We start from the raw sequence: 7500 nt of genomic DNA on the forward strand, positions 1-7500 counted from the left end.
ATTGCATGTTTTCGCTTGAGGAGATATCAATTTCCACCAGTGAGTAGTGTTCATTCGCCGCCGCTTCATCGCGATGTGCTTTTGACGTCTTTTTGCTTCTCTGTGCCGCCCGCCCTCCGTGCTTTCCGAAGGTGAGCGCATGGTTTCGCTTTGCAGTGCGCGCTCTGCAGCGTGGTGTTGTGGCGTGGTTCCGGTGAAAGTGCCTGTGGGTGACCTCGCGTGCGTCCGTAATTCCCTGCCTTCGGCCTACTCAGCGTGGACGTCATTTCTGTCCTGTGACCTGCTGCTCACTGCTCAGTGCTCAGTGCTGTGCTTGTGCAAGGCCTCTGGTGTGGGTGCCGTGTCCTACGTATCGCCCAACTAGGTTCTACTTGTGCCCCTTATTAATTCATTAATATGTGTCGTGTGTGTGTGTGCTCTTTGAGCAGTTTCCGTTCTTGTGCCGTCCGTCCAGTGAAAGGATTTTTTTATTTTTTTTTATTAAGTTACGGCGCTTGTTTTCGTGCAGCTCTACGTGGTCGTGTCCTCGTACGCAGTGGTGTGTTTGTGGAAAGTCTCTCGTGTTGTGTTGTGCAGTGCAGTGCAGTGCAGTGCAGTGCAGTGCTGTGCGTGCGCCAAAGCCTCTGGATAAAAGAAAAAAAAAATATATATATATATATAAATACACATTTTTTTTCTAATTTTTTTTTTTAATTAATTTTACATGTGGTAAGTATGCATGACTTATACCATCCTTTGTATTGATTTATTTGGGTCGTGTCTTTTTTTTCCACATTGTTAGCCTTCTTGTTCTCCTCCTCCTCCTCCTGCTTATCATTATTGTAGAAATGTTTTCCTTTTTCTTTTTTTCCTCTTTCATTCTAAGCTTTTAGTTTCCACCAGAGTGTCGAACCGAATTTTTTATTGGTTTGCTTCGATTTGCGGGAGCACAAAAGTAATGTAGGACATTAAAATAGCACAACAAATAGAAGAACAAGAGGTATACAGGACAGGCGCTGATGTTGAACTAGTTTCATTCAGGAAAAGTGAACATGTATATACACACGAGAGGCAAAGCAGCACATATTCTTAAGAGTAGAAGATATTTGAGCTGGGATGCTGGTGTCTCCCAGCACGATCAAACCATCCGGGGCTATTGCCGCCTTCTCGGCTGCCCTCGGCACTTATCGTGAATAAAAGCTATATATGTATGTTTACTTTTCCTGGATAAAACTAGTTGAAAGTGAGTGCCTGTCCTGTATACTCCTTGTCCTCGTCTTTTTTGCGCTATTTTATATATTTTACTAAGATAAACCAACAGCGTACCGTATTAAAAAGAAAAAGAAGCTAAAGTGATATTATATTTACCTGGTGCTTCTTTTCGTAATAGGCACTATTTCAAGAGTGCAAACGGGTATCTTTCCATTCATTTGTAGGGTTCGCTTATTTTCAGGTGCCGAGAAATAAATTGCTTTATTTAAATTTGATGGAGCAGTAAATGACAAGCTTTATACATATCTGTCTTTCCTTGTTTTTTTTTGTGTTATATTTTAGCCTGAATTTAAAAGTTATCAGTCTGTTGGGTCGCCTAAAATACAGGTGATTGGCATTTGAGGTTTTTTTTCTTTACAAGATAATGGTTGATTCAATTTAGCAAGCAAGCATCAATTGTGCTACTTTTTTTTTCCTTCATCTTAAATAGAGCTAAGCAATCAACTCGACATGACGGCTACTTAATTTGTCGCTTTCTTACCGCCTGTTTTCCGAAACTGTGTGCTTTCTTTTCGTCGTCATCGACTTTGGGCTGCCGCTCCAAGTCCATAGAGCCTTTTTTTTTTCAGCTATCCCTGCCGTACACCCTTGTACTTCTATTCATCGTCAGACTAATAGACAGTTATATTTTCTTCCGTACAGTTCCAAGTTGGCGGGTCAGTTTCGGTTCGGAAGAAACTAACTCCTCGGTTCCGGTTTTTCGTTCGCTTCGGTTTTCGGTTCGACACTCTGGTCTTCACCGTGCATGGCACCACCCCCCCTTCCTTCCTTCCTTCCCTCCCTCCCTCCCTCCCTCCCTCCCTCCCTCCCTCTCTCCCCTCTTTTCCTCCCTGCAAGAAAACGAACTGTCGTTTCGAAATGTTTTCTTACTTGAACTGTGAAGGTTTTCAAGTGCATATCCTTTCCTCCTTTATTGAGCGCACAATTCTAGAGTGGAACTTCCCTTCTGACATTGCAATAAAGTTTCCTGCACAAGGAAGAAAAACCTGCCATTTGACCTCCCTTGTGTGTGCAAAGTGTCAATGTTCCTATATTATGCTTGAACATGGTCTTTTTGTCTTCCTATTTGTCGCAGAAATCATGTATGTGTATGTATGTATGTATATATATACCAATATCGCACTTTATGGATTAATCTTGCACGACCTGTGAAAACCACGTATCTCTGGCTTTCCTCACGTTCGATTTTCGAGCAATTTCTGTAGCTAGCTTGGGGAGATTGATTTCGCTCGCACACAATTCGAGGCGCGAGGACGGGCATGTACGAACGCCTACGTAGTCGGGACGGTAAACAAAACTTACACAAATTAAAATCCTGCGCAGATAATAAAAGAAAGAGCAACAAAAAAGTATGGGCGTCTTTCTTTACTAATTTCTTTTTTTTTTTCTTTTTTAGGATTGTAAGCGGACGGGCTTCTTAAACGATACCAAAAAGCGAGACACAATTTGACAAACGGGTCACGTCACAAGAAAGAAAATCCCACATCCTCAAGCGTGTAAAAAATGCACGCAATATCTACAGTACTGGAATTGGAAGCGCTGCCAATCTCGCGTGCACTAGCCCAAATCGCGTTGCTCCCGCTCACGTCAAAGCGACACAGACCTCGTCGGAAAGGTACGCTTTCTGACGCGGTCAACCGGTAAAAACACTATATATTGTAAAATTCTGTACTTTGGACGTGATTAATTCAGACTGCTTTGCGGCTAACTAAGCGCGCGTTCCTTCCCAATGAAACGAAAGAGCGAGATTAGAAATAGAGGAAATAATTCCCGTGAAAAGAAAGAAATTCGTCTCTTATTGAGCTTGGCAGTAAAGCACACGACATCTCCAGTATTCCGTTTGAAAGCGTTGTCCATGGCAAGTGCAGTAGTGTACAGTGTTCGGCTCTCGCCCAGTTGAAAGCGCCAGAAAGCCCGTGTCGCCTCGCGACACGGGTAACCGCTAGAAAACACGCACATTTTAAAGTCGCGTGATTTGCACTTGATTCCTCGGAAGTACTTTGTGGGAGACGAAGCGGGCGTTCCATGCCAAGGACACGGAAGAGAGAGATTAGAAATAGAGCGAACAATTCGCGTGAGAAGAATAATATTTGTCTCCTATCAAACTTGCCAGAAAAGTAAGCGAGATTTCCAGTATTCCGTTTGAAAGCGCTGCCCGTCGCAAGTGCAGTAGTGTACAGTGTTCGGCTCTCGCCCAGTTGAAAGCGCCAGAAAGCCCGTGTCGCCTCGCGACACGGGTAACCGCTAGAAAACACGCACATTTTAAAGTCGCGTGATTTGCACTTGATTCCTCGGAAGTACTTTGTAGGAGACGAAGCGGGCGTTCCATGCCAAGGACACGGAAGAGAGAGATTAGAAATAGAGCGAACAATTCGCGTGAGAAGAATAATATTTGTCTCCTATCAAACTTGCCAGAAAAGTAAGCGAGATTTCCAGTATTCCGTTTGAAAGCGCTGCCCGTCGCAAGTGCAGTAGTGTACAGTGTTCGGCTCTCGCCCAGTTGAAAGCGCCAGAAAGCCCGTGTCGCCTCGCGACACGGGTAACCGCTAGAAAACACGCACATTTTAAAGTCGCGTGATTTGCACTTGATTCCTCGGAAGTACTTTGTGGGAGACGAAGCGGGCGTTCCATGCCAAGGACACGGAAGAGAGAGATTAGAAATAGAGCGAACAATTCGCGTGAGAAGAATAATATTTGTCTCCTATCAAACTTGCCAGAAAAGTAAGCGAGATTTCCAGTATTCCGTTTGAAAGCGCTGCCCGTCGCAAGTGCAGTAGTGTACAGTGTTCGGCTCTCGCCCAGTTGAAAGCGCCAGAAAGCCCGTGTCGCCTCGCGACACGGGTAACCGCTAGAAAACACGCACATTTTAAAGTCGCGTGTTTTGCACTTGATTCCTCGGAAGTACTTTGTGGGAGACGAAGCGGGCGTTCCATGCCAAGGACACGGAAGAGAGAGATTAGAAATAGAGCGAACAATTCGCGTGAAAAGAATAATATTTGTCTCCTATCAAACTTGCCAGAAAAGTAAGCGAGATTTCCAGTATTCCGTTTGAAAGCGCTGCCCGTCGCAAGTGCAGTAATGTACAGTGTTCGGCTCTCGCCCAGTTGAAAGCGCCAGAAAGCCCGTGTCGCCTCGCGACACGGGTAACCGCTAGAAAACACGCACATTTTAAAGTCGCGTGTTTTGCACTTGATTCCTCGGAAGTACTTTGTGGGAGACGAAGCGGGCGTTCCATGCCAAGGACACGGAAGAGAGAGATTAGAAATAGAGCGAAAAATTCGCGTGAAAAGAATATTTGTCTCCTATCAAACTTGCCATAAAAGTAAGCGAGATTTCCAGTATTCCGTTTGAAAGCGCTGCCCGTCGCAAGTGCAGTAGTGTACAGTGTTCGGCTCTCGCCCAGTTGAAAGCGCCAGAAAGCCCGTGTCGCCTCGCGACACGGGTAACCGCTAGAAAACACGCATCTTTTTCTTTTGTTAATCCCCTGCTTCTCACTTCGTTCCTTGAGAGGACTTTGTCGGAAACTAAGTGGCGGGGCCTTCCAAACGAAACCAATGGTAGAAACAATGAAGTGAGCAAAGAAGAGTAGTGTAAAGAAAGAAAATTGCCTATTATGAAGCCTGCCGTAAACACGCGCGATAACGCGAGCATTCGGATTAAAAGCAGTGACAATCTCACTTACTATAGCGCTCATTGTTCGGCTCTGACACAATTCAAAACGCATGAAACGCCCCGTGTAAATATTGGTTTACTTTGTAATAACAAAGTCGATAAACTTTCTGTTGAGCATGTTAACATGAACTGAAAGTCGAAAAGAAGGAATCAGAGTCAAGCAGGGGTCAGCACGTTTTTAATAAAAAGCGAGAAATAATTTTTTTTTTATAGGGGTAGGATGTATGTACGTATGTATGTATATATAGAGGCACACAGAAAAAAAAAACATTTATATATATATATATACACACAAACATACATACGTACATATATATATATATAAGGAGAGAGAGAGGGGAAAAAAATAAGAAAGAAAGAAGGACAAATAAATGATACTGAATAACGAGGAGCCACATGAGTGAGAGACAGTAAGTCAGTAAGTCAGTCAGTCAAAACTATGTACAGAATGCTCTTGAAGGATCTTCTTTATACTTATCGGTGCTATTATGTGGAGGTGGGGTCTGTCGAGCGTTCGATTGGTGCGAGCGGCGTCTGACGACGTGGCCGACGCCTTTCGTCGCCGTCTCGGCCGCTGCCTCCGCCGTATGGTCGTTACAGCAAGGTACCTGCGATCTCTGGCGTCTGCCGTTGGGGTCGGTTCTCGGGTGCACCTGTGTCTTGAAAACGAATGCGAGAGGAGGGTGTTTCGGAGCGTCCGCGCTAACCGAACGGTGTGAAATGACGAGTGCGTTCTGACCGAAGGCCGGGGTGCGTCCTCGCGTCCTCACGGGACCTGAAAGCTCGGCAACGCTGCGAAGGCGTCGTCAATGATTTTTTTGGCGTACGACTTTCTGTTGCTACGACGAGAAAGAAATTTATGCGCTTCTTGCCGCGTCGGTACCGACCTCGGTCGGGGATATTCCGGCTGCGCGCTCGAACGTGCTTCATTTCTTCTTGGATTTGGAAGTAATTCCTAAGCGTTGTGTGTGTTTGCGGTTCGTAAGGGGCGCCTGACGGTGGCCCCGCGTCCGCGCGTTGGTAGGGTTTTGGGCGACCCACCACGAAAAGATTACCTGGTTGATCCTGCCAGTAGTCATATGCTTGTCTCAAAGATTAAGCCATGCATGTCTAAGTACATGCCGAAACAAGGCGAAACCGCGAATGGCTCATTAAATCAGTTATGGTTCCTTAGATCGTTTCTTCCTACTTGGATAACTGTGGCAATTCTAGAGCTAATACATGCAGTGAGCCCGAAGCCCCTCGGGGCGACGGGTGCTTTTATTAGACCAAGATCAATCGGGCTTCGGTCCGTTTTGTGTGGTGACTCTGGATAACTTTGTGCTGATCGCACGGCCACGAGCCGGCGACGTTTCTTTCAAGTGTCTGCCTTATCAACTGTCGATGGTAGGTTATGCGCCTACCATGGTTGTTACGGGTAACGGAGAATCAGGGTTCGATTCCGGAGAGGGAGCCTGAGAAACGGCTACCACATCCAAGGAAGGCAGCAGGCGCGCAAATTACCCACTCCCGGCACGGGGAGGTAGTGACGAAAAATAACAATACGGAACTCTTTTGAGGCCCCGTAATTGAAATGAGTACACTCTAAATCCTTTAACGAGGATCCATTGGAGGGCAAGTCTGGTTCCAGCAGCCGCGGTAATTCCAGCTCCAATAGCGTATACTAAAGTTGCTGCGGTTAAAAAGCTCGTAGTTGGATCTCAGTTACAGGCGGGAAGTGCGTGGACACCACGTTACGGCCCGTGCTGAACATCATGCCTGTCGTGGCTTGGTTCCCTTCATCAGGTGCCTTGCTTTGGCCGGCGCGTTTACTTTGAAAAAATTAGAGTGCTCAACGCAGGCGATTCGCCTGAATAACAGTGCATGGAATAATAGAACAAGATCCTGTTTCTGTTCTGTTGGTTTTTGGAATACAGGATAATGATTAAGAGGGACAGACGGGGGCATTCGTATTGCGGCGCTAGAGGTGAAATTCTTGGACCGTCGCAAGACGAACTACTGCGAAAGCATTTGCCAAGAATGTTTTCATTGATCAAGAACGAAAGTTAGAAGTTCGAAGGCGATCAGATACCGCCCTAGTTCTAACCATAAACGATGCCAACCAGCGATCCGCCTGAGTTACTCAAATGACTCGGCGGGCAGCTTCCGGGAAACCAAAGTATTTGGGTTCCGGGGGAAGTATGGTTGCAAAGCTGAAACTTAAAGGAATTGACGGAAGGGCACCACCAGGAGTGGAGCCTGCGGCTTAATTTGACTCAACACGGGAAAACTTACCCGGCCCGGACACTGGGAGGATTGACACATTGAGAGCTCTTTCTTGATTCGGTGGATGGTGGTGCATGGCCGTTCTTAGTTGGTGGAGCGATTTGTCTGGTTAATTCCGATAACGAACGAGACTCTAGCCTATTAAATAGGTGCGTGGTTCTCTGCACCTTGCACCCTTCTTAGAGGGACAAGCGGCTCCTAGCCGCACGAAACAGAGCAATAACAGGTCTGTGATGCCCTTAGATGTCCGGGGCCGCACGCGCGCTACACTGAAGGAAGCAGCGTGTTTTTATCCCTGTCTGTAAAGACTGG

The 7500-nt window shown here is 46.2% G+C and overlaps 1 long non-coding RNA gene and 1 other non-coding gene across 2 annotated transcripts in view; one reads left to right on the top strand and one right to left on the bottom strand.

The window, feature by feature from the left end:
- LOC121834251 overlaps positions 1-7500 on the bottom strand; it is a 17087-nt gene that overhangs the window by 3482 nt on the left and 6105 nt on the right. The window lies entirely within an intron of this gene.
- The window catches only part of LOC120848968, a 1816-nt gene continuing 291 nt past the window's right edge, over positions 5976-7500 (top strand). The window contains exon 1 of the ribosomal RNA XR_005717824.2: positions 5976-7500. This exon is cut by the window's right edge and continues 291 nt beyond it. This is a non-coding gene — a ribosomal RNA (small subunit ribosomal RNA).

This window comes from Ixodes scapularis, unplaced genomic scaffold (assembly GCF_016920785.2).
Source record: "Ixodes scapularis isolate PalLabHiFi unplaced genomic scaffold, ASM1692078v2 ptg000854l_1__unscaffolded, whole genome shotgun sequence".
NCBI lineage: Eukaryota > Metazoa > Arthropoda > Arachnida > Ixodida > Ixodidae > Ixodes > Ixodes scapularis.